The sequence below is a fragment of the Elephas maximus genome, chromosome 5 (genome assembly GCF_024166365.1).
Source record: "Elephas maximus indicus isolate mEleMax1 chromosome 5, mEleMax1 primary haplotype, whole genome shotgun sequence".
Lineage (NCBI taxonomy): Eukaryota > Metazoa > Chordata > Mammalia > Proboscidea > Elephantidae > Elephas > Elephas maximus.
In genome coordinates, this window is record NC_064823.1 from 120,558,924 (window position 1) to 120,582,016 (window position 23,093).

Here is a 23,093-nt window from a genome sequence, read left to right on the forward strand (position 1 = left end):
AAAATGTTCATAAATCAGTTATTTTTAAATTGGATATTTATGATGAGTAAGGAAAATGCACTTACAAAAGATTCTTTTGGAAATCTTTGCACATGTTAAAAAATTTTAAATATCATCTGTATTCACCACTGGGATATTTTCTATTTTGCTTAAATTCTGATATTATAAAAAAAACCTTGCCATTGAGTCAATTCCAACTCACAGCGACCCCATAGGATAGCGTAGAACTGCCCCACAGGGTTTCCAAGGAGTGGCTGGTGGATTCAAACCACCCATCTTTTGGTTAGTAGTCAAGCTCTTAATCACTGTGCCACCAGGTCTCCTATCAAAGTAGAAGACCCGAAAAACTCAAAATCTTTCTAAATCTTAATAAGTAAGATTTAGTTTTAGACTTAAAATTTTCAAACATGTAGTTTCTTTCAAAATGTCAAAATAATTATTAAATCAAATTCATTTTACTAGTTTCATTATTAACCTCATACCATAAATTGACTTTCTTTTGATAAGGTTTGATAAGGCTTATTAACACTTTTTTATTACAAAAATAATACATGCTCATTACATAAGATTTAGGAAAGAAAGAAAAAACATTAAAAACTCATATGTAGTCTTACCACACATTAGAGAATAACTTTTAAAGTATCGGTTTATTTACTTCCATATTTTGAATTTGTGTGTAAAATATGGAGGTAAACCTTTTTTAAACCAGAAACACAGAGTTTTATATTCTGAGTTTTTTATGAGTAACTAAGCATTCTTCCGAAATAATATTTAATGAATGTTTAATAAGCTGAAAGATAATTTATTTAACCATATCTTTCTGTTGGGCATTTGAGGTGGTTTTAGGTTTCTCTATTACAAAAAAAAAAAAAATTGTTTCTACTCAAACCCTAAAAGACTGTAAAGGCAACTGAATTTTGTTATTTATCTTACTTTTTATCAGTTATTGGTTAGTTAATAAGTAGTACTTAAGAGTTTTTACACACCCTGAAAATTGACAAAGGAAACATTATATATATTGGGGATTTTTATATTTATATTTATAAATATACTTATACTATAATTGATAAAATGATGAATTACATACCTGCTGAGAAACAAGACAAGTCATGCCCAAATGAATAAAAGAAGGAGCACAACATTTAGACTCCAGATAGCGCGAATGAACGTAGGAAAACTTAAAAAGTGTGATCATTTAAGCCCTCAGAAGAAAGTTTAAGATAACATAACTTATCTGGTTTTGGTTTAGAAAAAAAAAGTGAAAATGAACTTAAGCTGAAAACGCTGATGATTTCTTTTCTTGAGTACAAAATTGCATAATCTAGTTTTTCAACTGAAAACCCTGAGTCTAGTGCCTATTGTAAGAAACACTTCTGTTTTTCCTTCCATAGATCTGTGTGACAGGTCTGTCCTGGATGACTGTCATATGGGCCACCCTGGGACAAATCCAAAACTATTGGTTTGGGTTTTGAACTTTTGATCCAAGGTTTACACAGAGCCCCACCACCACCAAAATGTGAAGACTGTCCATGTATTTTCATAGCTCTAGAATTTAATGGACACATTGCCACGATCTATATTTTAATTGTTTTTCCTGAGATGCAGAGGCTAAACAAAAAGAAAAGATAACAACAAGCCTCAGAAAAAATACCCATATTTGCCCTTTGTTAATTCGAATAATCCTTTTAAGCATTTTTATTGCATTTCTGGCACCTTGGGAAGCAATCTTTACTTTAAGCTTCTTTCTACAGATGTGCACATCTTAGAGGGAAAGGAATGGAATGATGGTATTTTTAATGCGTAAAAACTTAGATAAACTTAATTAAATAAATACAAATAAAATGTACGCAAACGTATTTCAGTTAAAAGGCATAGGCCACATTTGCAACAATAAGCATGTTTTATTATTAGACTTTTAAAAGCCTGCATTATTTCAAGTATTTCTCTGATATTTCCAGATATTCTGTGTCTAGAAATAGAGTGATGCTGTGATTTTCGCAGATGTAGGAAACTGTGGTAGAGTCAATACGTAAGGTTTTTCTGCCTTCTCCCCTCTTGTACCTGTTCTCCACGCTCCGTCATCACCACCACAGAAAGAGAGAGGATCAATGCAAACTTCAAGTTATGGTCCACAAATATTGGGGCTTGAGGAAAATCAAGGTTTACCAAAGGAAAGTACAGTATATCAAAGGGAATTTCTGTAGCAGTTCAAATCTACCAGCCACTCCTTGGAAACCGTATGGGTCAGTTCTTATAGGGTCGCTATGAGTCAGAATGGATTCGATGGCAACCTTTTTTTTTTTTTAAGGGTTTTGTAGTTGATGTTGGGAGTTTTACATCATGTAAAATTTGAATTCAAATATCTGGTTTTCCTTTTCCTCTTTAGAAAGAGGAATCACAGGCATCATTTTCAGGTCACGACTGGAACAAAGACAGGCAAAAATTCTTGTCACAACTGAGAAAAAAATGCAAGAAAGGGAGGAAAAGTTTCATGGTGTGGTATGTGCACGTCACAGTGCTGGAGAAGCGATAGCTAGACCAGGAGTGAGGGAAGACAAAGGAAAAAGTAGGGTTTTTGCCTGGTGCAGGAAGCCCTGAAAGGAAGGAAAAGCAGCAGGAAAGAGACAGGTTCTAGTCAGGTCCTTGCATCAGCCACTCCGTTGCTAGGTGGAGTGACAAGCTGGGGAAGCCATATCCAGGAGATAAGAGGGATAAGAGAGTTTGCTCCAGGCTTTTGGTGTTCATGGAATATTCCTGTTTTGAGGCCTGTAACCGAGGATCCTATGATGCAGTAGGATTATTAAAACACATAATGAAATTGGCAGGAAACCTAGTCATAAGTGTAGAATAATTAAAATGGTTATAGAAGTTGAGGTGCACTAATTATTTGGATATATTGTTACAGATTTTCTACCTCAAAGATAAGGTAGTGGGTTGAATTGGGTCCCACAAAAAGATATGTTCAAGTCCAATCCCCCTTCCCACCCCCCAGCTGATTGCTGTCAAGTCCATTCCAACTCATGGTGACCTTATAGAACAGAGTAGAACTTCCCCACAAGGTTTCCAAGGCTGAAAATCTTTACAGAGTCAGACTGCCACATCTTTCTCTCATGGAGTGACCGCTGGGTTCGAACTGCCAACCTTTCAGTTAGCAGCCAAGTATTTAATGACTGCACCACCAGGGGTATTTCCTAACTCCCCAGTACCTGTGAATGTGACCTTATTTGGAAACAGGTCATGTTAAGATGTGGTCATACTAGATTAGAAACCCATTGCTGTCAAGTCGATTCTGATTCCTAGTGACCCTATAGGACAGAGTAGAACTGCCCCACAGAGTTTCCAAGGATTGGCTCGTGGATTCAAACTGCCGACTTTCTGGTTAGTGGGCGAACTCTCAACTACTGTGCCAACGGGGTTCCTTACTGGATTAGGGTGGGCCCTAAATTCAATGACTGGTGTCTTTATAAGAGAAAGGAGAGGGAGGTTTGGATACAGAGACACAGACAGGAGAATGATGTATGAAGACGAAGCAGACATTGGAGTGATGCATCTGCAAGCAAGAGATCATCAAGGATTGTTGGCAACCGCCAAAGTTAGGAGAGAGGCATGGGGCAGAGTCTCCCTCAGACCCTCCCTCCAATACTATTATTTCAGACTTCTAGCTCCAGAATAAATTTAAGAGAATAAATTTCTATTGTGTTAAACCACCCAGTTTATAGTAATTTGTTGGAGCAGCCCTGGGAAACCAGTAGAGATCTACAATTCTTTCGCTATCCTCAGGCTAAGAGAACCTTGACTCATTTCACAATTCATTTACCCAGGTACACATACATTTTTTCTGGAGGGTTGAGGATTGGTGCATTTCCCCTCCCCACCCTGTGGCTCCCCAACTCTAAGGCCATGACATGATAACATGATTTCATCTTATCACTTGCAGAAGAGTTGGCTAATTTAAACAGGTGGGTTTGGAGGAAGAAGACTTAGGCCCTATCACGGTCCCAGTGAACAGGGGATTAACAAAGGCATGATCTTTCAACCAAAAACAGCCAGTTCCCTGAATTACAAGTTGGGCACCCACTAACGGTAGAGGGTCAACTGGGTTTCTACATAGGAAGAGAACTACCCCCAAAGTCATCAGGGCCCAACCAGACGCTCAGCTTCAGAGAAGAAAACTTACATCTTCCACTCAGAAGCAACTGCATTATGCTAACAGCAGCCTGGCTGGCTATCTGATATTCATAGAAGGGCATCAGTTGACCCCACACACCACTCACTACCCTCTGGAGTTTCAAATCTGTATTTATAAGCTGCCTTGTTTATTGTACCACCCATGGTATCAAATAACAGCAGGTAAGACGTTAAAGTAAAATCTTGAAAGGCTGCTTTCCCAAAGGGGAACTGACCCTGGCTTCATTTATGAGAATTCAGAATTAAGGCCCCCCACCCCACCCCCCCAAAAAAAAAACCAAACTCAGTGCCATCGCTATAGGGTCATTATGAGTCAGAATCAACTCGACAGCACTGGGTTTGGTTTTTTTTTTTTTGGGTCCCAAGAGACTAGAGGCCCTGATGACGGGCAATGTGAAAAATTCTTTAAAGTAAAAGAATGGTCTGCAGTATAAAGTTAGAAGACTCTGAAACGTTAAAGGCCTTTTGAAATCTTATTATAATACTAAAATTATTCTAAAGCCAGGCGAAGTAGATCATCTTAGTATCACAGCTACAGTGATGTTTACCTCCTCCGATGTACAGACAGACTCTTAGATAGGAGTTCTTAATTTGAGGCCTGTGGACCCCGGGAGTCCGTGCATGGGCTTTAGAGGGTCCATGAGGGATACCCAAAGTTCCAGCTACTGCACCTCACGTGTAGTCACTATCCATCTGTCAGTGGAGGCTTGTACATTGCTGGGATGCTGAACAGGCTTCAGTGGAGCTTCCAGACTAAGACAGACTAAGGAGAAAGACCTAGTAATCTACTTCTGAAAAATTAGCCAGTGAAAACCCTATGGATCACGACAGTCTGATATGCAACCAATCATGGGGATGGCACAGGATCAGGCAGCATTTTTTTCAGTTGTGTGTAGGATTACCATGGCTTGAGGGCCAACTCAATGGCTACCAGCAGCAATAAATCCCTTAAAACTGTATGGCAAATGTGCATGTTCCTGTATATATGCTTTTTCTCCAGGAGAGAGTTTTTCGTTCTCCTCAAGCTCTCAAGGGAATTTGTGACCAAAAACTGGCTAGGAACCACTGCGTTAAAGTGTAAGCAAATCAGTTCATGAAAAGCCCTATCAGCTGGGGACTAGGACAGTCAGCAGAGGTGCTTGTTGAGGGAGGTCTGACTTCAGGTGTCAGTCTCCTGCACGTTCAACAGACCCTGCATCGTGCCTCCAATATTAAGAAGGGTTGTTGAGTAAGTCTTTGATTTATCATGCCATGTCCCAAGAGACTAGAAGCCCTGATGACGGGCAATGTGAAAAATTCTTTAAAGTAAAAGAATCATCTGCAGTGTAAAGTTAGAAGACTCCAAAATGTTAAAGGCCATTCGAGATCTTATTATAGTACTAAAATTACTCTAAGGCCATGTGAAGTAGATAATCTTAGAATCACAGCTACAGTGATGTTTAGCTTTGATATGTTTATTTTGTGAAATATTGTTGTTATGGCATATGTCTAACTCTTGTTACTATTTTAATTGCTAGAGTGCCATTATATAAAGTGCTACATTTCATTAAAAAAATTATACTTTCTTTCCTTCTTTAATGTAATGTTATCATACCTTAAGGCCCAAGATGTTTTCTGGACATATCACGCCCACATTCTATTGTGTGTTTATTCTTAATTACCACCTCCTAATGAATTGACTTGATGGCACTGGGGGGGTAATGGTTTGAAACCACCACCCATTTCTCAGTTTGTCATACTGGGTAGCCTACATGTTGCTATAATCCTGGAAGTTATGCCACTGGTATTTCAAATACCAGCAGGGTCACACATGGTAGACAGGTTTCAGCAGAGTTTCCAGACCAAGATATACTAGAAGAAAGATCTGGCAATCTACTTCCAAAAATTAATCAATGAAAATCCTATGGATCATAAGAGAATATTGTCTGATATAGCGCTGGAAGATGAGCCCCCTAGGTTGGAAAGCACTCAAAATACACAATGGCCCCAACAATGGACTCAAGCATACCAACAATTGTGAAGATAGCACAGAATGGGTGATGTTTCATTCTGTTGAACATGGGGTCACCATGAGTTGGAACCAATTCGATGGCAGTTAACAACAATAATGGTTTGAAGTAGACTGTTCATGGGTCCTAGACTTCCCTATGATCATTTCTCTGTGCTGCTACCTTACAGTTCCCCTGTTCATAGCTACTTTCAGTTGGTTCAAATGTCTGAGAAAAGTTGTTTAACTCTGGAAGGGAAGTCTGTGGCATAAACTATATCCCATGAAGGAGCATCACAAGTACCAAGCCAAAAAACCAAACTCATTGCCGTTGACTCGACTCCTGTTTTTGTTTGTTTTGATAGATTCAGCACAATAATGTATCCCTTCTGGGCTTTTGCTGTTTTCATATTTCTTGTACATCATAAAGTCTTAGATGCTGAGCCTTCAGGTAACCACACAGCCTCACCCCAATACATTCATACACTGACATACATTCCCAGGACCAACCCAAACTATTACCTCTGGTCTGTTAGTATTTCTTGAAGGATGGTCTACAGACCATTTGTAGCTGAATTTTTATGGGGTTGAAGAGCTTGTTAAAAATGCATATTCCTGCCAACCCCCAGATCAACTGGACCAGAATCCATGGAGGTGGAACCTAGGATGCTGCATTTGTTCACACATCCACCATCCATCCAGGTGATCTTAAGCACGCTAACCTTTGAGAACCCATGATTTAGAAGAATTATTTCCTCTCTATTTTTGGTCCTGCTGCTTTTTTTTTTAATCAAAATGATCTATTTTCACATCCATCTTGCTTATTTTTCATACCTCTCCCCTTAAACTTTAAAACTTCTTAAGTTCACTTACGGACTTTGTCCAGATCTTTTCGTTACCCACACAGCGCTAAAACAAAAATCTGCTATTTCACCATTCTTTATCACACTGATTGCTTTCACTTTTTTATGCTCCCATTTAATCTTCATTTATAACGAAGTCGGAAAGTAAGTGAAATTTTGAATCTTGCTTTTCTAACTTATCATATTGTTGTTGTTGTTCTCAGGTGTTCTTAGGGTCGGTTCCGACTCATAGCAACCCTACGTACCACAGAACGAAACACTGCCCAGTCTGCACCATCCTTACAATCGTTGCTATGCTTGAGCCCATTGTTGCAGCCATTATGTCAATCCATCTCATTGATAGTTACGAAAATACATTGATATGATGAACTTATTATCCTATCAAATAGATTTTCATAACTATCATAATTATGACTTTTAATGGCTACAAAATATTCCATGCAGTTAATGTTGCTAGAACATCTATTGTTTAGTATTGAGGCTATTTTCAGATTTTGATGTTAAAAAAAAATACAATGAATGATTTTATGCATGTTATTTTTCTTCCTTTGAATTATTTATTTAAAATGAATTTTCAGAGATAGAATGAACAGATCAAAGTATAAAAGCATTTTAGTGTCTCTTCATACTCACTGCCAAATTGTCATATATGCTACTTTACAAGAAAAAAAGATCTAGCAATCTACTTCTGAAAATTAGCCAATGCATTTTAAAACTGTAGCATTTTATACAGTTCTTCAGTGGTGTGCTGGTAAATATTAAAGAACAGGATCTCCAATAAAAAGGGTAGGGGCCTGATTTATAGTGTTTGCTGGTTTCTCTGGTGTTAATACTCCCACCACAGCCAATTTCAAGCTAGTAACACGGCATCACTGAACACAGAGTTGGAAAGAGGTACTCATTATAAGATATTTCCATCACACGGAGTAATAAAAGTAAATAACTCCAAGATCATAGATAACTGCAAAATGTAGTAAATAATTGGGAAGTGATAAGTTTTGAATATTTGTTACCTTTCTTTTTAATATAATTTATTTCATTATAGATTTATATAATTTAATTTTTAATGGCAGCACAGTGGTTAAGAGCTGTGGCTGCTAACCAAAAGACTGGTAGTTCGAATCCACCATCCATTCCTTGGAAACCCTGTGGGGCAGGCAGTTCTACCCTGTCCTATAAGGTCACTAGGAATTGGAATTAATTCAAAGGTAATGGTTTTATGGTTTTTTTTTTTTTTTTTTGGTGTTTAATAACCGGCTTGCAAAATTTCTAAAAATATTACAATCAGCTCTTGCAAAAGAATATAGGCTGGCTCCCGCACATCACTGCACCTGCCTCACTGATATTTTGCAAATGCACATCTTAGTTTTTCGCTGAAGCATTGAAAATGTATTTCATTCCCATCTGTGCCACTAACAATAGCTATGCTTTTAGGTTAGCAGATTAGAACATAATGAAAAAAAAGGATAGAATGGGAGAGCTGTCTCCTATCTGGGTCAACTAATTCTGCCCACTCATCCCCCATTTGGGTAATGCTCTCCTTGGGCATTCATTTTACTGGCATTTTTCCATGAGGTCATCTATACAAACTACTAAATCATTTACTTGCTCAAATGCTGGACTGAATGGATGACTATAAGCAGTTCTCATGGCAAATGTGATGAGAACTGTACCTTATGTTACTTAACCACTCTCTTCTTTGGTTTTTCTTTTCTACGAAATGGGGAAGAGGTCATTGCTGACTTTAGTTTTACAAGAACTAAGCACAGAGATAGGAAGTCTCCATTTTACACTCCAAGACCCCACTGAGCATTCAGTAATGCTCTGAAACTTCCAAAAGTAATTCATTAGTATACTATTTTAAAGGAAAAGAGGAATGGGACTGTGATTTGGCACTTTCTACCTAAAAGCGAATCCCTTTCTTTGGGTTTTTCCTGAGTAATAACAAATAGCTTTTCTACCTATTAAACACTTCAGAGTTTTTAAAGAAATGAAGACCTACTTTTGCGTGTTAAATGTAAATATGGTTGGCAAAAACCATCTCCATGCACACACGCTTGACTCAGTAATCCCACTCTTAGGAATTCATCCTAAGGAATAAATTTAAAAGAGTGAAAATATGTTCTATGTGACCATATAAATCACAGCAGAAAGAGGGTCAACTTGTCTCATTTCAGCACTTGCTCAACTTATCATTTCGGTCCTGGGACCCTGAAATAATTTAATTCTATGATTTTTTTTTCAGTGCTGGAAAGGCACAACTGCCTCCAAATCACTTGGGTAGGGGGACGGGAGAGGGGGAGGGAGGAGTTTCCCTGACCCCATTCTAAGATTGGGGAGTGATACATAAGAATTCCTATTTTTAAAAGTTCCCCAAGTGGTTTTGATGCTCAGCCAGTTTAGGAACCACTATTCCAGTCCAGAGCGAGACAAATCAATATCTTCCCTGAACGATTGTCCATTTCCAGAGAATAGTGCCTCAACTTCAAGTCAGGGCATCGAGAAGTTGCTCAGGGTATTTAAGCAGCTGCTAGGGTCAAAATGACTAAACAGCCAAGGAGGAGGAGCCATATGCATCTGACACCCTTCCACCTCCCTTTATTCATCCTTTCCATCTCTGATACGCCCTCCTTGCTCTCACTGCCCCCCAGCACTCAATACTGTCATGCTGCCTTCTAACCCCCACTTTGACAATCCATCCTGATTTGTGCCCACCCCTTTCCATACACAAAGGCCCAAGTTTTCCTTCCTTATGTGGGGCTCTAGAGGGAAAAGTCCGTCAGTAGCACAAACAGTGGTTACTCAGCTGCTAACCAAAAGACTGGCAGTTTGAAATCACCCAGTGGTGCCGCGAAAAAAGGCCTGAAGATTTGCTTCCAAAAGGTCACAGCCAAGAAAACCCTATGGAACAGGGTTCTTTCTGTAACACATGGGCTTGCCACGAGTCGGAATCGACTTGAAGGCAACGGGTTTGGTTTTTAGGGTTTTCTAGAAGGAAAATAATTTTATTATTTGATTCATCTGTACACATAACTGAGAATCCCTTGCATAACTAACATACCAGCAGTATTTGCATTTTTAAAAGGTGATTTACTAACCCCAAACAATCTTTAATCCAGAGAGAAGAACAGAGAAACGGCATGCCCTTAAAAAAAAAAAAAAAAATTTTTTTTTTTTTTTTCACCCACACCCATGCAGCCAGAACCTAAATAAGCACTTTGGGCACCTGTCATCAAAATTAGTCACAACTGAATAGAAATGGATTTTTAGCTATGCCTTCCTAGCATTGAAAAAAAAAAAAAAAACGTAGAATTAAATTATTTCAGATAAGTAGCCAAGGAAGAAGAGTCGCGCTCTCTGCCTCTAATTCCAAACACCTCGATAATTCCACCCAAGTGTTCAGAGAGCAACAGCAACCACAGATGAAGTTACTCAGAGGAATTCTCTTATAAGCCTGACAAACTGGTATGGAAAGGCTTGAAAAATCAGTTTCTAATCTTGTTTGCCTTCTTTCATATGCGCTATCGCTATAAAACACCCAAACCCTGTGGCTGGTCCATAATCAGTACTCCAAAAATGTTAACTCCCAACCTCCACCTGTCACCCCCACTTTGAAAGAAATATTGTCATAAAAAAGTTAGTTTACAGATATATCTTACTCCCAAGGAAGAAATCATATCATTTTTATTTTCATGTCCACAGCCAAAGTATTAATAAGAATCACAGTAGCTACATTTATTGAGAGTTCATTTTCTACCAGGCCTTTAGGCTTAAATGCTTTAGACATTTTTATCTCATTGTATCCCTAACCTCTGAGGTAGGTATTTTCAGTTATTATTACTGTTGTTATCATTACAGCTATGTTACAGATTTTTTTTAAATCTAAGGAGTGAGAAGTTAAGTAACTTGTCCAAGGTTCCCCCAGCTCAGAAGCAATAGAACCAGAATTCAACACAAGGCAACCTGGCTTTAACGTCCAGGTTCTTATCCACCACACTGTTTTGATTGTTATTATATGGATGCAAATATTTCATGGTCCAGAAAAAAAGGGCCCTAAATTATTATATATATATTTCCTAAAGGAAAGACCAGAGAAAGCAGCAGCAGCAGCATATCCATAATATCTCATTCAGGCATGCAAACCAAGTAACATATTTCATGGAATTTTTTAATTGGCTTTTAGGAATAGAGACTTGCTTGTAACGTGCCAACCAACTCATCTTCCCAAGAGGAAGGCCACTTTAATTACCAGATGGTTGAAAGTCCTCCTTAAAATGTAGTAACCACAGAGTTCTGACCAGTATCCCAAGTCACACGAAAAGCTTCTCTGCATAAATGGTGTGCTAAGGAAAGACAGAAGTGCCTGGGTGGTGCAAAGAGTTAACATGCTCAGCGGCTAACTGAAAGGTTGGAGATTTGAGCCCACCCAGAGCCATGTTGGAAGAATGGCCTGGGGGTCTACTTCTGAAAAATCAGCCATTGAAAACCCTATGGAGCACAGTTCTACTCTGACACATATGGGTCATGAACAACTCTACAGCGACCGGTAAGGGGAGACAGTGAAGGGCAAGTGGTGGACCACAGATGTGGAGGAGATGCATAAAGGAGCCCCAAAGGATGAAGGTGCAAAGATTGCCAGGCTCCCCCTCAAGTGGAATTCTGTGAGAGCTGTGAAAGCTGATAAGGAGTCTAATGGTATAACAAGACTGGAGAACCATTAAAGGGAGCCCATTCTCCTCAGTGGTCTCTCAAAGTCCTGTATGACCTGTCCACACACTAACTTTCCAAACTTACCGCCCGATGATGCATAAAACAAATTTTCGTCTCTTCTCGGATCAGTCTCCTTAAGTGGGCTAGTCATCTGCAGTCAGTCTCATCTTTGTGCCTTTGCCCACACATCCTCTCAGTCTGAACTAAACTTCCCCTTCCCCATCTACTTAAACCTCACATCCGTCCAGGCCTAGGTCTTCCTGCCTAGTTCACCCTAAGTCCCCTTCTCAGAACTCTTGTAACTCTTGAAGCTTATGCAACCCATTCATCGCTTAATTCCCACCTTATGCTGCTTCCTAAATTTACTTCTTACCATGACTACCAGATCACAAGTCCTTCCAAACACAGATGTCTTTTTATTTCTCATATATCCTCCACAGCACCATCTTAGGTTCTTACCAATAAGCAATAATCAACTACTTGTTGCTTGCTTGAATGCTTCAATAACAGCTTTAATTTCATAAAGCACCTAAAACTGGGGATTTCCCAAACTTTGTTTAGTTACAGCCCAGGCTACTTACCAGTATGTCCCCAAATTCAACCATCTCATAAAACTAAATTTAATTCTAAAATATATACTTATACACCATATATCACTTTTAGAAAGAGGACATTAGTGTCGGCAACAGGTGAAACAAGCTAGGAATTTCTGATCCAAATCTACATCATCTGGATTTCGGTCCTGTTTCTTTCCTAAACTAGAAAAACTTTTAACTCATATTTGCACAACTAAAGGATCTTTAGATTTCCTTCATCAAGCACTACGTGATATTTAAACTGGTCATATATCTGAGCTCAGTCATAGTCAGTCACAAGCATATGAATTCTCTAGGAGAACATCTAGAAAACTAAAAAGCCAAATTTTATAACTTTTAATGCTTCAAAAACTACATGCCTCTTGCTCAGACTTCACTGGGGATGGATGCCAGAGCACCCCCCTGTTACAGATTGAATTGTTCCACCCAAAAATGTATACCCACTTGGCTAGGCCATGGTTCCTAGTATTGTGTGATTGTTCTCCATTTTGCCATCTGATGTGATTTTCCTATGTGTTGTCAAATCCTACCTCTATGATGTTAATGAGGCAGAATTAGAGGCAGGTATGTTAATGAGGTATGATTCCATCTACAAGATTAGACTATATTTTGAGTCAATTTCTTTTGAGATATAAAAGAAAGAAGCAAGCAGAGAGACAGGCAGGCCTCCCACCACCAAAAATGCAGAGCCAGGAGCAGAGCATGTCCTTTAGACCTGGGATCCCTGCGCTGAGAAGCTCCTAGGCCGGGGGAAGTTCGATGATGAGGATCTTTCCCCAGAGCTGACTGAGAGAGAATGTCTCAGTCCTCTGGAGCTGGCCCACTGAATTTGAACTTCTAGCCTCCTAGACTGTGAGAGAATAAACTTCTGTTTGCTAAAGCTGTCCATTTGTGGTATTTGTTATAGCAGCTCTAGATAACTAAGACACCCCCCAACCCCTGCATTAGCTGTTTACATGTTTTACAACAGATAGAAGACAGTAGCCTAGAGTAAAGCTACATAAAATTACAAAGTGTTCCATTGACACTGAAGAAATACTTTAAAAGAAGCCAAAGTCTTACCTGTTGTGGAATGCCAAAGAAATTTGTTGACACCAAAATGAGTGACTCCGGAAGTCAAATTCGTTCAGCGCAGGTGGGTAAAAACAAAAGCAACTTGGGCCCTTTCACCGCTGTGATTCCCTTCTAGGATCAATATTGACCCACTCCCTAAGAATACAACTGATTGACATTTGAAGAGCTAAAAATATATGAGTTGGACAGGTAAAGAATCCAACCCAAGATGTTGCATTAGTGTGCGTGGTGCCTGGAGCAGCAGGAACAATCCAAATGCGACAAAAGAGATTAGCAAGTTCCTGTGCTGAAGTCAATTTCCTGTAGCTGGCTTCTCCGCCGTAGGGGTTTCATTTGTGTGGGTTTTGGGGTGTAAGTGTGTGTACATGTGTGCACGTTTCTCTCCATGAGCATATGAAACTTCCCCAGATAAGAGGCAGAAGAAGGCCTTTGCAGCAAGGCTAGGTTTGTATTTAATTTACCCGGTCCCCAGTCCCCCGGGCCACTTTCCTCACTCTCCTCCCCCATTTTCCACCAGCAAATCACTGACATAAGACTGAGGAAAAGAAGAGTGAGAAACCAAGATGATTCTTTAAGGAAATGGAAGCAAGCAAAAAAAAAAAAAAAGAGCCCGCTTCACTAAATTGATTAAGCTTAGAGGAAAAAAAACTTACGACTTATACTTCAGCTTAGTCACCACACTAACTATGGAGAGAAAATGGTGGTGGTGGGGTGGGGGGGGGTTGTTGTTCTGGCTTGGTTTATTAATAGTTACTAGATAATTTGGAAAGAACATCATCAGTCACATTGAGAACTCAAGCAGCCCCATCATGCATCCACGCTTTTATGGGCACCTGTGTTGTAAGATACTTAACTATGACTTGTTTCAGACTCCTCAGAGTTTCATCATTTGCCTAAAAACACAAATTTACTTGTTTTGTCCTTCTGAGCAATCCAGGTGTACAGACCAACTGCAACTATTGAGATGATGGCTCAGTTGCCTAAACCCACAAATGTAACTTTCATAATATGATCTCACTCCTTGTGCCTAAGATCCCAGAAAAATAATTAATGCCACTGACCAGGGTGATATCTTGGTCAGCATACCTACGTGCCATAGGGATAATGTCAACCACGGTCGGGCCCACAAACATTTATAGAGCACCTATTATGTGCAAGATACAGCGGCGGGTCCTTGGGTGGAGGTGGGGAGCACAAAGATGTAGAAGATGGAATCTCTTCTTATGGTCAAAGTCAAGTGAAGGAGACAGACAAGAACATAAAGGAGATGCTGTAAGTCAGGATCTATTTAAGTCCCAAACCTCTCACAAAGAATTCTGGGACATCAAAAAAAGAAAAAAACAACAATCAGCTGCCATTGAGTCCATTCTGACAACCCGTATGTGTTAGGGTAGAACTGTTGTTCTACTATGAGAACTAACTGTTGTCATGACTGTGACATTTCAGAAGCAAATTGCCAGGCCTTTCTTCTGAGGTGCCTCTGGGTGGGTTCAACCACCAACCTTTCAGTTAGTAGCCAAGCACTTAACCATTTGTGCCACCCAAGGACTCCTCTGGGACACCAGTTACTGGCGTTGTGTGCCATCAAGTCGATTCCAACTCATAGCAACCTTATAGGACAGAGCCCATAGGGTTTCCAGAGCAGCTGGTGGATTTGAACTGCCAGCCTTTAGGTTAGCAGTCTGAGCTCTTAACCACTTTGTCACCAGGGCTCCAGAGTCAGGTATAAAGGAAAGCGAGTGCAACCATTTTGCAAGCTGAAGTAGACACCGAAATTTGACGCAACAGTCTAGAGAATAGTCTCATGATAGCCTAGAGAAGCTTGGGTGGATTCCAGGAGGTCCCAGAGACCAGTATTCAACAACTTGGTGAATTCCTCATCCTTGAAGACTCAGAATCCTGTTATCTGCCTAATACTATGCACTGCAGAAAAGCACAAAGAACAAGACAAACATCAAGCCCTGTCCTCACAGCACCTAAACCCTAGTGCGGAAGACAAACAAAAGATATTCAAGTAAATGTGATAATCACAATTTGGGTAAGCATTGTACTGAGAATCGAAGGGGCTGAGCTAGAAAAGACAATATCCGCTTCCTAGAGATGGTCAAGGAGGGCCTCTTTCAGCAGCTGATATTTAAGCTGAGACCTAAAACCGTGGTTCTCAGCCCTGGCTGAAAATCAGAATCGTCTGAGAAGCTTTTAAAAAATACCAGTCCTGCTGAGTTTCTGTTAATGGTGGTGAAATAATTTGAAAACAGATAGTGGTGATGGTTGCACAACATGATGAAAGCATCAATGCCACTGAATCGTACAAGTAAAAATGGTTGACTTGGCAAGTGTTTTGTTTTATGTATATACAAATGCTCCTTTAGAAGCAAGGATGGTGAGACTTCATATCACGTACTTTGGACATGTTATCAGGAGGGATCAGTCCCTGGAGAAGGACATCATGCTTGGTAGAGGATCAGTGAAAAAGAGGAAGACCCTCAACGAGATGGATTGACACAGTGGCTACAACAATGGGCTCAAGCATAACAATTGTGAGGATGGTGCAGGACCAGGCAGTATCTCGTTCTGTTGTACATGGGGTCGTCGCTATGAGTCGGAACTGACTTGACAGCACCTAACAACAACAATATATATATTGCTGTGTGATATATATTCATCAAGCAATAAAACATAAATTTGATATGCATATCACACAATAAAACAAATAAAAAATATCTATAAATTATAGCAATGGTAAAAATCTATTGCAATATCCACAGAAACAATGAGAAGTTGTCTTCTAAAGATCCAGTTGCCTTCTATCTTGCCTTGTAGAAAAAAATTTAGAAAAAATGTGGTAATTCCCACTGAGTTCCACAAAAGTAAAATATGTTTCTAACTGGTCAGAGAATCAAACCTGATCAATTTTAAAACAACAGTAAAAATTATTGTTTTTCTGAACCCCATCCCCCCCAAAATACACCAGTACCTAACCTGTTCCCCCCCCAAAAAAAAACATACCAGTGCCTTGGTTCCACCCCAAAGATTTAATTGGTCTGAGGTGGGGCCTGAGTATCAATATTATTTTAAACTCCCCCAATTATTTTAATGTATAGCCAACCACCACTCGAAAGGATAAGGAGGAAGTAGCCGAGGGAGAGTAGAAGGAAGGACATTACAAGCAGAGGCAGTATGTGCAAAGGTACTGTGGTGGGAAAGAACTTGGCGTGTTCAAGGAAGCGAACAAAGATTAATATGTCTGAAGTATGGTCACGGAGTGAGAAGACAGTACAAGATGAGAATTCACAGAGATGAACACACACTCACCAAGCTCACAAGAAACTCTAATATGAACTCAAGCATCAATATGTTCATATACAGTAAGAACTCAATCTGCCAGGTGAGGTCCTTGAGTTCTCTGGACAGCACATTATCTCTTTCTAGAAAATTCTCCATGAAAAGCCAAATTACCATTGTGATGTTATTAGGTGAGCAGAACATATAGCTTCTGGATACTTTATCCTTGGTTTTAATCATCAAAGAATTGAGGCCAGCTTATAAAGATACACCACTCATTTTTCAGCGGAGGCTTAGGTGTTGCCATGAGGCTGAACATGTTTCAGAAGAGCTTCCAAACTAAGACAGACTAGGAGGAAAGGCCTGGTGATCTACTTCTGAAAAATCAACCAGTGAAAACCCTATGAATCATAACGGTCTGATTCGCAACCCATCATGGGGATGGCACAGGACCAGGTAACATTTTGCTCAGTTGTGCATGGGGTCACCGTGAGCCAGGGGCCGATTCAACAGCAGCTAACAACAACAGTAAAGATACATACTCTTTAGCAAGATAAAACAAATTAAAAACAAGAAATTAAAAAATAAGGGCAAGAGGGAAAATGAAGACAAAAATCAAGCTAAAACCAGGGGTGAGGATGATATGGAAAACATATGCCACATGATTCTAAAGCTTTTTAGCAGCCAATGTGAAGAGAAAAACACTACCAAATAGAAAATTTAGTCCTTATTGAATAAAAATGAATTCTTTGCTCAAGATGACAATGACATTCAGGCTTCCCGATGCTGAGAAATTTTGCCCTGGGGCCTCACAGAGAGAACCATCCTGGCCGAAGTGACTAAACACAGCCAGCGACAAGTTTTGTGAGACGGTTTCTTACATTGTTCTCAGTTGCCTGTTCTGTCTGACGGGTGATTTCATCTCACCAAAGAGGTCACTAGAAGCAATCCTTTCAGTGCTTTTAGGGGAGGGTATGGAGTCCCTGGGTGGTGCAAACAGTTAACATGCTCAGTTGCCAACCAAAAGGTTGGAGGTTTGAGTCCCCCGAGAGGCACCTCAGAAGACAGTCCTGGTAATCTGCTTCCCAAAAATCAATCCTTGAAAATCCGATGGAGCACAGTTGTATTCTGACACATATGGGATCACCATAAGTCAGAGTCAAGTTGATACCACTCTCTCTCTTTTTTTTTTTGTTTAGCCCTCTTCTCTGTCTATCTATATCGTTCTTTTAATGGGCAGGGTAATGAAAAAAAAAAATGGGTGAGGGGAGGAAGCAAATAACTTAAAATGTTGTTGTTAGGTGCTGTCGAGTCAGTTCTGACTCGTAGCAACCCTGTGTACAACAGAACAAAACACTGCCTGGTCCTGCACCACGCTCACAATCGTTGCTACATTTGAGCAACTGGTTAGGAGAAATTATGGCGGGAGATTCATATACTGTGGGCTGTCCCAGGACACTGCTCTGCTGGACTGATTTAAATCCAAAGATAAAGATCAACTCCAAATATGCTTCAGAAAATTCACAGTAAAAGACTTTTCTCCTCCAAGCTTATAAAAGATTTGGTGTAGCAAGGAGTTCAAAACCGGTTGTACTTCCAGCAAGAGATCCAGGAGTTTGGCTCAGTTTCCCAGCTGGAGGTAGGATGGGCATTCCCTTAAGAAAGCAAAGAATAGCTTCTTAATCCCTTTAAGAAAGCAAAAAGACAGCTGCCCGCGTGGACAGCCCTCCTCTACCTTCAGTAAAACATGAGACCAGGCTCTGCCCTGTGGGAAACAGATCGAGGCACCACAATCATTGAGAGGAAATACCTCTCGCTCTTTTTTGTTTGTTTGTTTAGCACTCTTCTCTATCTCATTCTTTTAATGGACAGGATTATGGGTGAGAGGAGGAAGCAAAAAACTTAAAATGTTGTTGTTGTTAGGTGCCACCGAGTTGGTTCTGACTCATAGCAACCCTATGTACAATTCAAGGCCTCAGGCCTTGTGCACCTTCTCCACAAAAGGGTATGCACACCCTGGGGTCAGGACAGCTTCGGTCTGTCTGTAGGCCACAGCAACCCCTGGATGGTGCTGGGAAGGGTGTTGCCAGATCTGGCTGCAATACTTCCTTCTCCCTCCTGGCTCCTTGGCCCGCCACCCCTCCTCTTCTGTTGGACTTGTTCTCTCAGTGTACGTAACTGTCACCTTCAGACGTTCTAATATCCCTGGGCTGGGTGTTCCCTCCTATTCCTGACTGTGAGAAACAGTTTTCCTATTGCCTTTTATGTAGGTTTAATCTCTATGTATGCAGTCCATGGGTGGCACAAATGGTTAAGTGCTGAACTATTAGCCAAACAGTTGGCAGTTTGAACCCACCCACGGGCACCTAGGAAGACAGGCCTAGACATCTGCTTCCAAAAGGTCACGGCCTTGAAAATCCTATGGAGAATTCAACTCCGCACACATTGGGTCGCCATGAGTTGGAATCAACTTGATGACAACTAACAACGAGAACAAGCTTCACACATAGTTTAATTTCAGAGGGATTTTCTTGGGAGCTAGGGGGATCAGGGATGGCGATCTAACTTTCTTCCTTTCCTGGAAATACCTCTCCCTCTTTTTTGTTTGTTTGTTTGTTTAGCACTCTTCTCTATCTCATTCTTTTAATGGACAGGATTATGGGTGAGAGGAGGAAGCAAAAAACTTAAAATGTTGTTGTTCTTAGGTGCCATCAAGTTGGTTCTGACTCATAGCAACCCTATGTACAACAGAACAAAACACTGCCCGGTCCTGCATCATCCTCACAATCATTGCTATGTTTTAGGCAATTGTTGCAGCCATTGTGTCAATCTATCTCATTGAAGGTCTTCTACTTTTTCACTGACCCTCTGCTTACGAAGCATGATGTCCTTCTCCAGGGACTGGTCTCTCGTGATAACATGTCCAAAGTAGTGATACAAAGTCTTGCCATCCTTGCTTCTCATGAGCATTCCTCCAAGACAGATTTGTTCGTTCTTCTGGCAGACCATGGTATATATTGAAACTCAGAGAGAGGGAAGGGAGCTAAGGGTATGGAGTTTCTACTAGGAATAAGTCTCTTGTTATAAACCACATTCGTCCCTTCTTCCAAGAAGCCTTCCATGACTACCACCCACCCCTACGACAAGCCCAGGGAAGGTGTTGTCCAGTGGGCTTACACAACACCCTATGTTAACACTGCCTGAGCCCCAACCCACCTGCCCTGTAATGTCCAGTTCAGAGGCCCTGGAGGGCTGAGCCTGACCTTGCTCACTCATGTATCCCTGGCACCAAATAGTCACTCAAAAACCATTTGCTGATTGATATTCTCATCGAATAGTCAGAATTGCCTTCTATGGTAAACATTTTAAACCTATTCTATAGCAAAGGAAACTGAGACTCCAACTGGTTAGATGGCTTGTGTGAAACCATACAGCCAACAAAAAAACAGAACCAAGATTCCCTCGTCTGTCTTGGCTCTTCACACTGCTGCTTCCTAACAGAGTGAGCCGGGCCACTGTGGAGAGGGAGGGGAAGTCGGGGTCCTGAGGTCAAAGGTCCATGTTCTCTCTCCTGAGACCCTCTTCACTGAAACTTGCAGGCAAACAGCAGCCAGGACAGGTGAGGGTTAAAAAGCAAAGACTTGCTTTCTCAAAAAAGTCTTCATTTGAAATACTCACTGACATGACAGAAGAACAGCTTATTTGCTCTTTAACAGTCTCCTAAGAACAAGGATTTCTTTTACTGAGGGTGTTTAAATAATCTGACAACAGTCCATGCACTCTGTACTCAAGCTCATTTCAAAGGCATTCTGCCATTTACAGCAGATAGAACTCTTACACGCAATTGTGAATCCGAACCTGTACTTTGAAACCTGGCATTACGAATCATTTAGTACTAAATTATTTCTAACCTGAGGTAGTGAGATGCCCCCTGCACTCCTTTCTCACTATTAGTGTATTAACTGAAAAGATTTAGATTTCCTGGCTGACTTTTAATGTTTACACAGACCTCATTTGTGACATGCCACCTAATAAAAGATTTTCATGGGTTGTGAAGGTAGGAAACAAGGACTAAAACCTGGTCTGAACGTTTTGAGTTTCAAACCCAGGGTATTACTGTCATACTATCATTATTCTTATCCAGCTTCCTACTAAATGATAAACAACTGTATTAAAACAAAACAGGCATCCCTTCTGACGGACAGATTTCATAGTGGGCGGCCTTGTAAAATGTCAGCTCGTCTTAAGAGAAAAAGCTTAATTCTGATGTGTCACTTTCAATGTAAAAATACTTTCAGATGAAATACCCTTTAAAATTCTAAACATTAAAATATCTGAGAAATTCACCACAGGCTAGAAATCACATGAATGATTTCCTCTTTCTGCATTTTAATTCGTTATAAACAACAGCCTCTCTAACCTGATAAGAATATCATTTCAAGCATCTTCTCTCTTTCCTCTTATAGCCATAACCATAAAAACACCATTTCCCCCCTGCTGTCATTCTCATCATCTCTTTTCTCTTTAAGTATTTTAACATAACATAATGCATTGCTTTTTTGTTTCAGTGAATATTAGGTTCCCAGGATTCTCAACCGCCGTTTTTATCTTGGTTTATTTGTCCCGTATAACTGTGTTTATCTAGCAAACACTCACATCCGGGTTCTTTTTTTATTGCAGAGCCATAATTCATAACAATGCAGGGTCTTGTTCCAGAAGGTGAAAGCACCCAAGTCATAATTCAAGTTATGACTCTATAGTTGTAGTACAACATTAAAAAAAAAAAAAAAAAGTCAAAGCAGAGCTAATGTACCCCAAGGCCCATTACCCTTCAAAGTAGTTCCTTGGAGTTAATGTACTTTTCAGACATCACAGACACTAGTCAAAGTCCTTTTAGAACCTTTTTACGATACCCTTTGCAAAAATAAACTACAAGATAAAACCGGTATCACTGTCACCTCTTCACCACTTGTTTTTGACCCCAAATATCATCCGTGTTACTCACTCACCTTAGTCACTGGACGTAGCTCCAAATAGCCGTCTCCAACAACGAAATCCACTCTAACAGACTAAGATTTGTTATCATTGAAGAAATTTAAAACACTGTGCTTTGGGCTGAGAGATCAAATCCAGAAGAGGAGTTTGCAACGTGAGGTAAGAGCAACATCTCTGGGTCAAGTACACAGACTTCCAGGGGCTAATGCAAGGCACCCAACACCACCTCTGATGCAGAATTCTTGTTTGCTTAGAAAAGAAGGGCATCACTCCTTTTTCTCGCACTCATGTTTTATTCGCTGCGTTGATAGGGATCTTCAGTTTGGGCACAAACATCACAGGATAACTGCAACCCAGAACACCTGCTCATAGCGGGTGTTGAAAACATTTCAGTTAGAAGGCAGGGCAGACCCGTGCTCATTTGTCATCTCTTCAAAATACCAGATCTCCTGCACAGTCCCAGAGGGAACGGGCTGAAGCTTGCATGCTCAAATCATTCTGAAATTTGGGAGAAAGCACACTTTTGGATTCAGATAAAATCCAGCATCCCTTATTACTAAGGATATAGCCCTGATCATCCCATCTGCAAAACAGGTATAGTAATACCGACCGTGGAAGGGTTTTGTAAAAGCTACATAGTGCTTGAAATATAGTAGACAATAAATGGTAGCTATTTATTTTTTTTTATTTATTATGAGACACACCTGTTTTGGATTTTTGTCCTCTGGGTTTTTTTTCCCTCCACCCCTCATGGCAACCCCACGTGTGTCAGAGTGGAACTATGCTCCACGGGGCTTTCGATGGCTGATTTTTTGGAAGTAAATCTCCAGGCCTTTCTTCTGAGGCACCTCTGAGTGAACTTCAACCTCCAACCTTTCAGTTACATGCTGAGTGTATTAACAATTTCCACCACCCAGGGACTCCCCCACCCCTAAAAAAAAAAAAAAAAAAAAAAAACCGCTCCTTAAATAACAACCGCTGAACTGCAAACATTTGAGAAGCTTTGCCAATGTCCAAATTCTAGTTGAAGAAAGTCAACTAAGCTTTTATATCATGTGTAGGATTTTAATGTCATGTGCTTATTGTCTCCATGTTTTAAAAAAATCCAGAAATATTGGAACTTATCTGCAAGTTGTTAATGGTAGTTTATTCCTCATGCGTAACTTGAACAATCACAAAAACTTCAGAAATGTCTTCTGAGGCCATCTGCTTACCACACTACAAACTCCTTAAGATAAATAAGAATTTATCTTTTTCTTTCGTTCAACGAATATTTATTGAGCACTTGCTATAATAACTGTTGAGCATTGTGCTAGGCACTGGAGATATAGCAGTGAACAACAACAACAAGAGAAAAAAATGGCCTACTCTCATAAGTTTGCATCTACTGGAGAG

The 23,093-nt window shown here is 40.2% G+C and overlaps 1 protein-coding gene across 4 annotated transcripts in view; it reads right to left on the minus strand.

Annotated features, from left to right (window-relative positions):
• RHOH (ras homolog family member H) overlaps positions 1-22,069 on the minus strand; it is a 57,277-nt gene extending 35,208 nt beyond the window's left edge. Inside the window, exon 1 of one of the 4 annotated variants that reach the window (XM_049886982.1) lies at positions 21,713-22,069. The gene's annotated coding sequence lies outside the window, so the exon portion shown is untranslated. The other 3 variants (XM_049886980.1, XM_049886981.1, XM_049886983.1) reach the window with 3 other exon arrangements.
• Positions 22,070-23,093: the final 1,024 nt, after the last annotated feature.